We start from the raw sequence: 15,730 nt of genomic DNA, 5'->3' as shown, positions 1-15,730 counted from the left end.
TACTTCTGTACCTACTTTGTGTTGCAACACTGGAATTCTCCCATTGTGCGGGCAAATAAAGGCTTATCTGATCTTATCTTAGACAACCTTTTCAAGGACTTTGCCCCAAAATGGCAGATGGGCCAGTAATAACTCAGTACTGCGGCATCAAGATGGCTCTTTATTAGGGGAGGCTTTATGACCGCAGTTTTCAAAGACATTGGGAATGTTCCAAATTGAAGCGACATGTTTAACTATGTGAGTGAGTGGTGCTAACAAACTGTTCGATGGCACAGGTGCACTGTTTATGGAAATGATAAACTTTGAAAATGTCTCATGTTCTAATGTAAATGAAATGCATTTTTTGTCCTGTTGTATGAAGCACTTTGGCCTTGTGTATGAATTGTGCTCTACAAATAAACTTGCCTTGCCCTGGCTTGCTATTTATGTGTCTCCTCTGAACAACTGCAGGACCAGCCGGTGGTTTGGGAAAAACACAGGTCAAAGAACATGCAGAAATGATCAGACAGAGCAGCATCAACCACATTGACATTTGAAATATTAACCCCCTTTGTAATTAGGAGATCTACAGTGTGCCCTCTGTTTGTGGGTAGACAGGACAGCATCAAGATCTTTGGCGTTTCTGTCACAAATATTATCAAAATGGACATTGAAATTACCTGTAATGACCAAACCATCAAAGTCTGTGCATATGACTGAAAGCATCTCAGTAAAATCATCAATTAAACTTTGGCAGTGCTGGGAAGCTTGTATAAAACGATGAAGAGAATGGATTGTCATTTTAAAGGATGCATACTCAAATGATGAAAACACCCCAAAGGACAAACTGTGGGTACTTATTTCATCTCTAAAAACTGCACAAACACCTCCCCCCTTTTTGATTTCTCGTGTTTCAGATTCAAACTAAAAGTTGGGTGGAACAGATTCTATTAGGACTACATTTCCTGTGTTTTTGTCAAGCCATGTTTCAGTTAAAACCATAAAATCAAGATTATGACAAGAAATAAAATGATTAATTAAGAGTGATTTGTTACATAAGGATCTGACATTTAGAACAGTAAGTTTTAGACTAGTTTCAGTTTACTTTCTATTTTTCACAGGGAATATGAAACAAATTTCTCAGATTGGGCAGCGTGACTCGCATTTTGTTTCCGCATCTGTATGATGTGACTACAGAAAAAACACTGGGGGGGCTGATTTTTAATATGACTACAAGTCCCGGCAACACTGAGACCCAGTGCATCCGATCTATGGGAGATACCAGGTGAAAGGCGAGGGGGGATGGGTGGTGGGGCTTTTGTTTGTGTAGAGCAGGGGTGTCCAAACTTTTTTTCACCAAGGGCCGCATTTTGAAACTTAAACGGGGCAGAGGGCCACAAACAACTTGACAATGTTGAATTTCTTGAACGACAAAGTGAATCATTCGAAATTTTGCATTTGACGTAATTGCGATGAGCCTCCACACCTAATTAATTAGACCTAGAACATTAATATTAGGTTGGTATAACATCAATATGCCTGAATTTTCCCAATTTCAATTACAATTTTTTGTTTTTTGGGCCAACAAAAATTGGTCTGCATTTGGCCCCCGGGCCCTAGTTTGGACATGCCTGGTGTAGTGGGAGCCGGGTAGAGTTTGGGACCAGGTGAAAGGCGAGGGGGGATAGGTGTTAGGGCTTTTGTTCAATTCAATTTGAATCAATTCCATTTATTTTTGTAACGCCCAAAATCAAAACAGTGGTTGTCTCGGAGGGCGACAGTGAAAAACAGATTAAACAATGTTCATAGGGACTTGGCAATGTCCCAGGGTCCCCTGTCCTTAGACCCTCCTTCTCTGCCAGGAAAAACTACAAAACCTCCTTGGGAAAAAGTAGAAACCTGGAGGAGTTCCACAGTGAAGGAGAGATCTGACTCTGACGGACAGGCGGACGCAAGATTGACAGTGGAGCTGGACCCACCCAGGAGGAGGAACCAGTTCTTCCAGGCAGATGAAGAACCATTCATATGGAGTAGAGACCGTTTCTCCAGGGACTCGAGGATCATCTGAGTCCACAGGTCATCGATGTGCCTGTCCCACTCCTGGCAGGGAAGTGGGAAAAGAAGAAGAAAAGGCAATGAACAGATTGCAAGTGAAATTAAATATTAAATATTGTTTGATTGTCAGAAGCAGAGGATAGTGCTCAAGCTGCCATACTTCCCCCAGTGTAGTTTCTCCTATGGCAGCGTAGCTGAAACTAGGTAACTGGCTTGACCATAAGCAATTTCAAAGAGGAATGTTTTAAGCCTGGTCTTAAAGGTCCCATAACATACAAAATTGACTTTTCAGAGCTTTTAACCTTCTTACATTGCTATTTGTCCTTTATATATGTACCAAGAGTGTTTTTTTTGATTGATTCCCGCAATATTTAGCTATATTACAGACTATCTCCTTTCCGCAAATCTCCAAACTGACGGGGGGTGGGTGCAAGACCGCGTCATAAGGGCAAGCATGCGTCACCATCCCCCCTCACCCTCCCCCTCCAGCCTGCCGCCGAATATCAAACCAAGCCGTTTAAATTTCCGGGTTGGTGAGGGGGTCTAAGGTATGGGTGATATTTCTTAACTATTATGTTATGGGTGTTGCACAACCCTTATTATTATCAATTATACACTTAGGATAGACTACGAAACGTGAAAAAAAGCATGTTATGGCACCTTTAAATGAAGAGACTGTGTCGGCCTCTCTAACATGGACGGGAGCTGATTCTATAACACTGGAGCTTGGTAGCTGAACGCTCTACCTCCTACTGTGCTTTTAGAGACTCTTGGGACCACCAGAAGGCCAGCATTTTGAGAGCGAAGAGCTCTGTTTGGATGATATGGTATTATAGCATCTTTAAGGCAGGATGGTGCCATGTCATTCACTGCAAATTTACATCTTCTTAAAACTGGAAAAATACACTTGTTTTAGGGAAAAATATACTAGAAATAAGTGAAATTATCTGCCAGTGCAGTAAGTGAATTTCACTTATCAAGAATTCTTGAAATAAGATTTTTTTTCTAGGTGTTTATGACTCTTAAAAAAAGCTAAAAACACTTATTTTAAGTAACAATATAAGATAAATGATCTAAAATTCAGCATAAAATACTAATTTTAAGTAGCAAATAAAGGTAGAAAATCTTAAAACTAGAATATAAAGCTTATTATTGGTTGTATTTATTCTAAATTTTAGCAAATCAATCTTAAATTCTTAATTAGCTAATTTTAAGAAAAATTAAAAAGAAACTCAAAATGAGTGTCGATATGTTTATTTTCTAAAATAATGTACACATTGACAGAATCTTGTACAATCCAGTGCCATAGCAACCATACAATTACATCTGTATTGGACCTATAATATCACACAGATTTACTGTTGCAAAAACATTTTGTGGCACAAACATTCACAAAGCAAAGAGCTTAAACTTGCTCACCTAAATCTTGCATGTGAAAACTTTTAAAACAAAGCTGCGATTTCAACAAAAACAATGAATGAAGAGAAAAACCGACGCTCTAAACCCTCCATCTCCAAAATAAAACACTACTATCCTATGAAATCACGCCACTCTGCCAGGGCTTTTTCTCTCATGAATGGCATCCTGGAGTACTTCTGTCTGAATGACAGACAGTAAGGTTGCCACGCATTTGGGGTACGTCAGATGGAAAGTGTAAGACATAAGATAAATTACCCCCTCACCAAGCTGTTCTTTATCTAATGTTGCAACCGGTGTATTGCCCACAGCAATGATGCACTTGCCACCATCGAACAGTAGTACCGGACAGGAGAGACTTCTATTTTGTAGAAAAACATGGGGACATCTGAAGGCTATAAAACAGAAAAATAATACATTTTATCTGGATGTTGTAAATGTCAAATGCTAGTGTATTCTCAATGCACCTCTATAAAAAGCATTTTACCTTAAGGATGTGCAATAAAGCCTCACTGGCACACCCCATTTTTTGAGCGGAAGCGCTAAAGAGGGAAAGAGTGCTGGTAACGCCTTCACCAACGCAACGTGGGCAACAGTTGTAACAAAAAAATACAATTCCACACAGTAAATTTGAGGTGTAAATCCACTAATAAAACTTACTTTGTTCCATCATCATAGGTGGGTTCATTGCTTTTTTAGACACCCCATAAAAGTGGACTCTGGAGCAGAACTCCCCCCCATCTCTGTCGAACTTGATCCAGGAATTTACGATTGGATGAGTCCAAAATCCTGCGTAGCTCACCCAAAACTTTAAATAAGAAAATAAGATTATTTTGGAGTAACAGTAAAATCAAATCTGACTGTATCCGCAGACTATCCTGTTACACTAAAATGGAAAAATCCAAGAACATTTCAGTCAACTATTATTTGTATTATATCTTTAATAGAAAGATGATTTGACTTGTTCAAAATGTAATAAAATGATAAAATATCCTCCCCTGCAAGCATTTAGGTCAGCGGTTTGTGCAGTAAATTTGCCTAAGAGCTGACTTTAGGTTTTACCAGACTGATATTGGTTGACAAGAATGCATTTTGAGTTATCTCAATATTGTCAATTAATGCTTATTAAGAAAATGTTTTGTATGAAGTATGTTACATAATGTAGGGTACTTACTTGAATTTTAATTAAAAGCATCATCAGAATTGCTGGCTGGTGAAAGCAGAATGGTTGATGCCCCACTGGTCGATGTCCCACTGGAACCAGCATCATAATCTGCCTTTTCATCATTGAATTCTTTGTCACTCAAGAAGTCAATCTGCCTTTTCTTTGGCCGGCCTCTCTCAGGTGTCAGACCCTGCTTTTTAAAAGGGGATTTTATATTTTTGCAATATTTTTAGCAGGTAGGCATTAATGCTCCCCTGGAAACAAAATGTAAATTATTTTCATGTTTGCACCAAAAAGAACATTTAGTCTAAAAAAAATAAAAATAAAAACATACATTATTTTTTTGTACCGTCATCCTTGTCCTGCAGCATTGGGTAGTATTCCACAATTCTTTTAGCCATAGCAGTGACATCGGTTTTGGAAGGATATCGGATCATATGACCCTGGCTTGCTCTAAGTAGAGACGCCATACTTGTAATGGTGTTCCTCACCAGCCTGCATCTTAACTCTTTTGACATGACATACTCTTCCCTGCCAGTGCGGGCCATGTCAAAGTAGTTCTTTCGGCACTGCTCCAATTCAGTATCGGTGTAGACCACATTATTCCGGTGGACAGGGGAGCTGCAGGGTCTTCAATGGGGTTGTATTGGGAGAAGCAGTGGTCTGAGGGATAATCGAATCCTGCTTTGCAGAAACAGCATGGTGTGGTCTTCCTATGTTACAGAAACAAACAAACAATGAACTGCAAGTACTAAACATAATGCACTTTTGTAGAACCAAATGTTTTAACATAATAATAAGGGAGTGTCTACAGAGCTGCGGCGCGCAGCCGAAACTGACATGTTATTTTGTGCCGCGGCTCCTGAAACTGCTGCGCTATTTGACTGCGCCGTTTTAGACCGCGCCGGGTTAAGGTTAGGGTTAAGGTTAGGGTCAGGGTTAGGGTTAGGTCAAACTGCTGGGCCATTTGACCGCGCCGCGGCTCTGCAGCCAAGGCCTATATAAAAATAACAAGGGAACATCTCGAACCCTCTGCTTTATGCCCTCATTTGATCATAAGAAATATGCGTAATCAGAATCCTCAGTTCTATGCTTTCATTTGATCATAAGAAATATGCATGATCAGAATCCTCCACTCTATGCCTTCATTTGATCATAAGTATAGAAATACGCGTGATCCGATCACCGTAGGATTGGTAGTCAAAAAGGAAATTCAGCTCGCCAAGACGGGAGTGCGCGCAGCCGAAACTGCTATGTTATTTTGTGCCGCGGCTCCTGAAACTGCTGGACTATTTGACCGCGCCGCGGCTACTGGAAAACAGTTTAATCCCGGAGTTAATTCATTCATTAATAATACAATAAGGAGCTCAGGCTATGCACAGAAACAAGTTGGTTATGGAAAATACGTGAGTTTAATCATAAAAAGTGCATCAACACTAGAAAAGTCTTAAAAGGGAGGCGAGGAGAGCTGCGCGGACACACATCTTTGGTGAGGAGACCCGCGAGTAGAGCCCGCTGTGCGGACTCACACCTTCGGACTAGCAAAGTGAACCTTCCGATTTGTGAACATTAAAATTTCGGGGAAATTTCGGACCCGTGAACCTTCGGACTAGTGAACCCTAAAATTTCTGAATTTTCGGACTAGTGAACCTTTGGACTACTGAACCTTCAGACTAGTGAACCTTCGGACTCGTGGGCAGCCACCGCTCTGACGCTTCGGTCCCTTTTAACCCTTGTATGGTGTTCGGGTCTGTGGGACCCGTTTTCAGTTTTCGTCAAAAGAAAAATAATACAAAAATCCAAAAGAACAAAACAATTGAACACCATACAAGGGTTAAGTCATAATATAAATATTATTTATAGTGCACATGGTCGGAGCCCAGACTTCATCAGGTAATGTAATGATTTATGATCACTTTATTCGTGATGTGCAATAAGGAGTACAGTTGATCCGGTATTTCGAGTCGAGACACTTTAGTAAATAAATGTCTTTGCGTAACAATTCTCCGGAGACCCTCCAAAACGGGCTATTTGTATGAAATATAGGCTACATGTTTGCATTTATATGTATGCTGTGTTTGTCACTGCGCACTTTGGCCTCTGCGATGACGTGTATCCGAGGCGTCCAAAGCGTCGGACGCGGTGCAGCAGCCAAATCAGAGATGACGCTCCAGTGACGCGCTACGCTCGACCCGGAAGAAGACCCAAAACAAATCCATGCAACGAAAAAAAAAAATCCTTAAGACGCAGCTCTTGCAGCAAATAATGATATTGACTAAACTCTGCTCACCTCTGAAGTATATGCGGGTCCCAGACAAGCCCCGGAGCCCATCGCCTCCGTTTTTTGACTTTGTTAAGTTAATAAACCAAAGCCATAGTCCGCCATTAAACTCCATAACACCACGAGAAAAGGTACACGGCACAACTCCTCCACTGCGCATGTACGCTGACGCCTCGGACGCGCGTCTGCTGCTGAGTGCATTTTTCGGACGCGCGTCCGAGGTCTTCAAATGTACTGGCGTCCAACTTCTGGGTCTGGGTGTGAAGACGGCTTATCACTGCTCCAAGTTTCATGTGCTTAGAACAAATTTGAAGCTTCTCAGTTTTGCTCTAGGTGGCGCTGTAGGTGTCGCATCAGACGATCTTGCGATATTCAAATTATTGAATTTTGCGCCGAGCCAATCGCGTCCATACACCTTTGAGGGACTTTTTGTTAACGTCCAAGGGGTCAAAAACGCGATTACAAAACGACAAAAAAATAATAAAAAGGCTACCCCAAATAAATTGTCTGTTTGCTGTAACCCGAGTCAACATTTTTCAAGTGGGTTGGACGTTAGGCAAATTCTTATTTTTTTTACTTTTAAAAAAGATCCAAATGCTGCCATTTTTTGACTCGGAGTGACCGCCAGGGGTCAGGCTTCAACAGTCAATGACGGAAAACGTCTCTATCAACCCGATCAGGAGACTAAATCTCACGATTTTGAGATATTTCAATCGACCTTTTGTACGCCGCTATCTTTTATTTTGGTAGCGAAGGCGAGCGGGGGGAACATGCGGGGGACACGGGCGCCGCCATGTTTGTTGTGATGACGCTGCTGGGCGTGTTTCAATCCCAGAAAGCATTGCGTAAGTCAAATTTCACACCGTGATAGAGCGTGACATGTACTATGGACAGTTCAGTGGCGCCGACAGAGGCAAACCAAATTGTAAAAGGCAATATAACTACACTTATGTTTATTCTGTTTTGTTACAGACGCATGTGGAAGATTGAATGTGAAGACGCTCATGTGTTGCGCGATACGTTATCAGTCTTTTGGGAAAAAAGATAGGTTTATCAACGTGATAAAAATATTCGACGTGGCAGGGTGAGTTGGCGAAATAATTGAAAAATAAAAGATTTTGAAGTTTTTTTCAACAAACTGCAGATTTTTTTTTCTTTCATACCGGGTCGGTCGGGTTACGGCAAACAGACATATTATTATGCTCAGCCTAATAAGAAACCGACGAAGAACAATGGCTCGTTTCCATTTCATGGCTCGAACCAATAATATTTTTTCAACCATTTCTTTCTGCTATGAAAACTCAAGCTAGAGTCACGTGACTTTGTCAGATTGTGCCCAGTCGCAAATTAACCCGTTTTAAATCTTTTCAGTCTACAACAAATAAATCAATAGAAAAATAGAGGGCGCTTAGAGAGCCATTTTATTAGCTAGCCACTATATTTGCATATTGTTGCGTGCAGCTTGGAAATGTTCACAAAGGCTTTATCAACATTTTCAAAACAAAACATTTTCAAGAAACATTAATTATGACATTTTCTAAAAATTTCAATTTTGTTTAAAATTCACGATGACAACACCCGGAGGCGTATCAGCTTCAAATTTAAACAGTACATTGCTCATAGGTTTTGTGTGAAGTGTTAGGAGAAGATGCCAAAAGCATAATGGTGCACTTTTGTCAGCGCCGTGTTTGATCCAATATGGATTCCTGTATGACCTAGGGTGGGGTCATAATATCATTTTTTACATGTCCTCACATAAACAATTTTTTGGAGAGAGCATCATATTTTTACTGCGACTTTTTTTGGTGTCATGTTAATCGATTTTTAAGTTGGCGCTACTGAGCCGTCTTTCAATATTTTTTCACGGAACCTTCACTCAAAATTAGAACTCACGGAGTTCTAATTTTCAATACCACTCACTAGCATATCCGTCCTTGTTGACTACTCGATTTCTGCAATTTTCCTGCTTTCATTACAATTTTAATAAGTCCCTCGCCGGGACGATTTGCGCAATAAGAAAACCGACGAAGAACAATGTCTCTTTGCCATTTCATGGCTCGAGCCAATTAGCGCTTGTTGGCCCCTCATTGTACCGCAATTATGTATAATAAAAGTATTATATAATTTATTATTGAGATGAGCTCCACGGCAACACTCACCCTAGGCTCACACAAACAACAAGCAGATTTGTGAATGTTGCACACTTGAATTATGAGGCTCGAAATGTAGTTTCAGTCGTATTTATTCTGTAACAAGACAAAGCATTTCTCAATGTGCGTGTCATGCTCTCTGTTTTGCTACAGGAAACAGTTTTCTACTTTGAACACACGCCCTAGTTACGCAGCTGATAGAGCTCCTCCCTGTGGTGTGCAAATCTAAGTGAACTGTACACAGTCTGTCTTTCTAAAAACAAAAACTAAATAATATTAAATAAATTATAACATGAAAAAAAAAACATTTCGGGGGTGCCCTATTTGCTCTTCCCACACGAAGAATAAAACAGCATTTACAGGTAAGATTACACTCTTCCTCTTCTCCGCCGCCCTCTCTCTCTCCTCCTTCGAACTCGTGCATTTTGTGGCTCCACTTTTGGCTCACGTTGAGTTGCCACTTTACGCTCCAACGTCGTCATCGGTGCGGTCCCTTTCTCTGCTCTGTGTAAACCCATGAAGCAGTGGCAAACTCGCACTAGAGTGGACCTCATGTGTCATTCAGCGTGCTACAGTCATGCGTACGAGAGACAATTATTATTATTATTATTTTTAATTCAAATGTACAATTATGTTAACGATGCCATTGGTAGAGGCTTAATACATTTGCAGTTTAAATAAATACAATACAAAATATTCTTCTGCTTACAGTTAAAATTCAATACAGTACGACAATCATTACAAACAGATAGGGCTTGTTAACGCGCGGGGCTCCTCTCTGTCCAACGCACACACCACCCATGTGTGGGCACGCCGTCTTGACTCTTTCCTCAACTCATGACATATAACCTGATTTAGTTCTCTAAACATTTCTATGTGACATAAAATGTGTATTACAATTAATTTTTTGAGACAATAGGTCTCAGACAAAGATACGTGGTGTTTTTTTTTATAGGGTTTAGTGAATTAAATGTGCATTTTTTATTGTTCTAATGCAACAGTAACTGATCACCATATTTTTTTTTTAATTCAACTCACCCAAAATCACAACAGCAGTGGTCTCGATGGGCAACAGTGAAATGTAGACAATGTTCAGGGGAATTTAGCAAATGGATAACTGTCCCCGCATCCCCTGTGCTTAGATCCTACTACTTGGCAAGCAAAATCTGAAAAAGGTGAAACGGCAGTAAACAGCTGAACCTCAGGGAGAACAACAGTGAAGGAGAGAGCTTTCTCCCACAGACAGAAAGGCTGCAGATGGTCCAGGACTGACGCACTTTAATTTGCAGATAAGAGAGTTCCTCCAAGCAATTGAGGAGCATCAAGGTCTGCAAGGTGCAGTGCCATTGGAGCAGCAAAAATGGTCTTAGGGTGTCATCCTGTGGACCAATTAGGTACAACAAATAGATTTAATCACTACCATTCATGGCTTAATCAAACCCTGACAAATACTCTGCAGACATAGATTTGTTTTCAATGCAGGACTGCAGGTGTTAATATACATACATTTATTAATTACATTGAATAATTATTAAAATTTAAACTACCAGGAAGTACTGGCTCGGTTTTGGTCCAACGCGTCGCATTGGAGGGTCGAGGCTGCAAGACAATAGGTAAGAGCTGGCGTGTATGATTATTAGAATTATCCTTATCCTTGGCAAACAAACTGCTGTTCAGACATATTGGTAGAAATAAACCAGCGCTTATCCAACGTAGATGCCAGACTTTCACTCATCAAAGTACTCCATGAATAATTCCAAAACCTTCGCCATAGCCTGGAACACAGTCAGCAACAAGTCGATTCACTCACACAAGAAAACAAATCAATGAAAAGCTCCATGGACACACTTACCACCAAACTCTCCACCGTAACCACACAACTCACTGCCGTCACCGCCAAAAACAAAGTAATGCCAGAAATCATCCTGGATCTACAGTCACACAGTAATCTTCACCGGCATTCCAGAATCATCCACCGACAACCCAGAAAGATCTGTCAAGGACTTCATGGTTAATCAACTCAAACTTACACCAGAGACCGTTGAGCACATCACTTTCCACCGCTTACATCGTAAAAAAGCAGTCATTAAAGTAGATAAACTATACATTGATTGACAGTTATTCAGAGACAAAGACACTACCTCCTGGCTTTATTCACTACAATGATGACACCTACATTACACCTTTGCTCTACTCACACACACACACACACCCATGCACACATTTTCACACAGAGTAATTTTGAAATGCAATTAAAATTCTTAACATGGAACGTTCGAGGAGTTGGCTTACAGACAAAAAAGAACAAAGTACAAAATTACCTTGATAATATGCAAGCTGATATATGTTTATTACAGGAAACCCACCTCTCACAATCAACCCAAAACACTTTAAAAACTAAACATTTTAACCACGGTTTTTCCTCCTACTATAACTCAAAACAAACAGGAGTGTGCATCTTAATAAACAATAAGATTAGATTTAGCCACAATAAAACCATTTCAGAACCAGAAGGCCGTTTTATAATTAACACAACAAAAACATTAAAATTTCAATAAATGATATTCCAATTACAATATGGTCCAAATTCTGATGACCCCTCCTTTTTTTCCTCATCTCTTCTCTCTCTCAGACCTTTCCAACTCCACTATAATTATAGGGGGAGATTATAACACTGTCATCAATACATCAATAGACCGGTCAAAACATACAAACAAATTCATGCAATCATCCAAAACAATAAAACAATTTCTGAGTGAATTTGGTCTTGGCAATGGTTGGAGGCTGCAACATCCACTCGACAGAGAATATACTTTTTACCCCAATGTCCACCAAAAACCTACACCCATATTGATTTCTTTCTAACCAGTCATATCAAATTTCATCGAAACAAAAATTCACCCCATCAATATTTGCAACCACTCACCAGTAACTCTCACATGGAACATACCTGCAATACAGAAGCACCCCACCAGATGGCGTTTCAACACATCTCTTTTAAAAGAGAGAGTGGGCATCCTTCCTTGTAATAAATGACTCTCCAGGGTCATCAGCCAGATTACTCTGGGAACATGGAACGCAGTACTACGGGGGGAAATTATTTCATATTCAGTCCATAAAAAGAAGAAGGAAAAAGAAAAAGAAGTCCAACTGGAAGACAAAATAAAAGAACTAGAAATCTTACATGCAAATAATCCATCATAAAATATTTTTTTGCTCAATGAAGTAATAAACAAAAGAAACCAATTCCTTATTCACAGACTCTGTCACAAGAATGTTCACCACAGCAATAAATCCAGAAAATATTTGGCTAATCAAATGAAAATAAATCCAGAAAATACAGCAATAACCTCTATTAGGAAGCTAACCAATTCACCAACTGAACTAGACAACACTTTTCAAGAACACTCCTCAAAATTATATTCATCTGATCTGGACCCAGATCAAGAAGACATAAACAAATTCCTCGATAACACCCTCCTACCAAAACTCAACCCGGAACAAGTAAACACTCTCGAAATGCCAATCACTGAAAAGGAACTACACTCTGCTGAGTCAAATGCAAATTAATAAAGCACCATGACCAGATGGCTTCCCTGCTGAGTTCTTTAAACATTTTTGGTCAACCGTACTCCCATAATTCACTAGAACATTAACAGAAATAAAGCACAATCTCATAGAATTGAAAATATGATACCACATATCATCCATCCTGAGACACGCATCCAACAACACCCGCAGATTATACAATCTAATGCATTACTCATCACTACAACAGAAAGACACTCATAGCCACATTAGACGTAGAAAAAGCTTTTGATAGGGTCAACTGGAAATTTCTATTCACATTACATAGATTTGGCTTTGGAGAGTCGTTTATTAACTGAATCAAGATTCTATACACATCTCCACCACAGTCACAACCAATGGACTAACATCACAAAGCTTCACACTACACAGGGGGACAAGGCAAGGACGTCCACTCTCTCCGTCTCTATTCCGAATTTTTATTGAACCCCATTTTTATTGAACCCCATCAAAGGAATTGAAACAACACAAGCCCAAAAAATCTCACTATATGCAGACAATATACTCCTATTTATACAAGAGCCTCAAAAATCTGTTCAGGAAATAATCAAAACAATTAGATTACAGATTATGCAATTAATTGGAATAAATCATCCATCCTTCCACTACATAAAACCAAATGGGATGTGGCATCCCACCAATCACCCATACCTATATGCCATGATCACATCACTTACCTAGGTATCAAGATTTCCTCCAGGCTGTCAGCGTTGATAACACTCAACTTCACACCACTGCTAAAGACAATAGAAGACTTACTTTGATGGCTCAACCTTCCCCTCTCCATAATTGGCAGGATATCAGCAATAAAGACGACAATTTTACCAAAAACTAACTATTTATTCTCAATGATCCCAACCCACCCCACACTCACCTGGTTTAAATCTTCTATTGGAAAAATAAAACACCAAGGATTAAACTTAGTACGCTACCGAAAAACAAAGCTCAAGGAGGACGGAAGCACCAAATTTTCAATATTACTCATTGGCTAACCAACTACAATACATTTACAAATGGACTCACCCCACCCAATCTGATATTATATGGCTAGAAATAGAACAATCATTATGCATAGAACTAAATATAGCAGACATCCCATTTCTCACCAAATCAATAAAACGTCACACATGCTTTAATGCTATAACCATCTACTTTCTACTCTGACAGCTTGGTGGAAATTTCACCAAGTAACAAATTCCAAACTTGCCCCATCTAATTTTACCCGACTTTGGAATAACCCTGACTTCTTAAGCAATAAAAAAAACACTTAACTTCCCCACATGGTCTGAAAAGGGTATCACACACATTAAACATATTTTTAAAAACAACATATTAACAATAGTTCCACACTTGGTCCAGGAGTTTGGCATCAGGAGCAATCATTTTTTTTAAATATTCATTCATTCATTTTCTACCGCTTGTTCCCTTTCGGGGTCGCGGGTGACTGGAGCCTATCCCAGTGACTTCGGGCCTTAGGCGGGGTACACCCTGGACAGTAGCCAACTCGTTGCAGGGCCAACACAGAGACATAGACATTACAGACAGTTCACTCTCACATTCATTCACTAGGGCCAATTTAGAGTCACCAATTTTGCCTAACATATGCATGTCTTTGGACGGTGGGAGGAAGCCAGAGAACCCGGAGAGAACCCACGGTAACACGGGGAGACTCCACCCAGAGAGATCATGTGATGTTGGTCTAGTCCGGGAAACGAAGCCATGATCTCCTTCTTGGGAGGCAAGAGCGCTAACTGCCTTTGCCACCGTGAAACCCCTATTTTTTTATAAATATCTACAAATCAAATAATCAGTTATGGAAAAAATAAACGCCAGAGTAACAAATTTAGAACTCCCGCCTGCAATATCAGACTTGATTAATATCTCTTATCCAAAGTAAATTTTTCTCCAAAATATACAAAATCATTTCAAAGCCATCTCAGACCATTATGCTTACCAACAATAAAATGGGAAAATGATCTTTGAATTACTCCTGATGCCAACTTCTGGTAAAAATATCTATCTTATGTCCACAAATGCCAACTTACAATCAATACAATACAAAACACTTTACAGAACACATTACACGGGTAACAGATTAGCTAAAATGGGGTTCACATCAGATATTTGCACTCATTGCACTCAGAAAAATGTAGACACATATATCCACGCAACCTGGCACTGCACTCCAGTCAAACACTTTTGGTAAGAGGTCACACAGACACTATCCACTATAGTGGGCTGCCACATCCCATTATCCCCCTCTCTCTGCCTGCTAGGGGATCTCACAATAATTACCGAAAAAACAATAAACATGAAAACACTCTTCACAGCTTTAACCATTGCCAAGAACACTATCCTCATGAAGTGGAAAACCCGAAATAACATACAAATTAACCATTAGCAAAATCTTCTCACTGACTTCATTACAATAGAATATACATCTCCCCCCTAAAATCACTTATCTGAAACCGACCTCCCCCACCCAACGCTCTCTGACTTGGTACAACTCTGATTACCTTCTCTTCTTCCAATCTTCACACATTTCAATCATCTACCAACTTTATGCATTTGTCTGTGAGCCAACTCCTACATAACCACACCACCACCACTTTACCACACAAATATTTTATAAACACATACATGTATTTTTGTTGTTATTATCATCATCATTATCATTGTTGCTGTTATTAGTACTATAATCACTGTTATCATTTTTGTCACCTTTTGCTTTTTCATTGTGTAGCTCATCTAATTTATTATGCTAATATTTAATAGTGATGGTACAATACACAGCTAAATTATGAATACTTTTTGTGTATTTGATTATATATTTGTCATGGACCAGAACCTGATACGATCTGGCCTTGATTTAAATGAGGAGCGAGTCCTGTTGGGGGGCACCACATGATAACCAATACGAGAAGTCCTGGAAGATTGCGAAGGAGCTCAAAACAGAGTTTAGCTTGAACAAGTAGATCGTGGTTGAACTACACTGTGATGTTGCTTGTTTGAGGGAAAGACTAGGCATCGATTGAAGGCCCTTGATGCCGGGGTGACGAGAACGGTCGCGAACTCAGATGTGGATGTGGTAGCTGG

The sequence above is a fragment of the Eucyclogobius newberryi genome, unplaced genomic scaffold, assembly GCF_026437365.1.
Source record: "Eucyclogobius newberryi isolate DKJ021-1_F unplaced genomic scaffold, fEucNew1.0.hap1 SCAF_5, whole genome shotgun sequence".
NCBI lineage: Eukaryota > Metazoa > Chordata > Actinopteri > Gobiiformes > Gobiidae > Eucyclogobius > Eucyclogobius newberryi.
Note: the sequence above shows the minus strand (reverse complement) of the source record.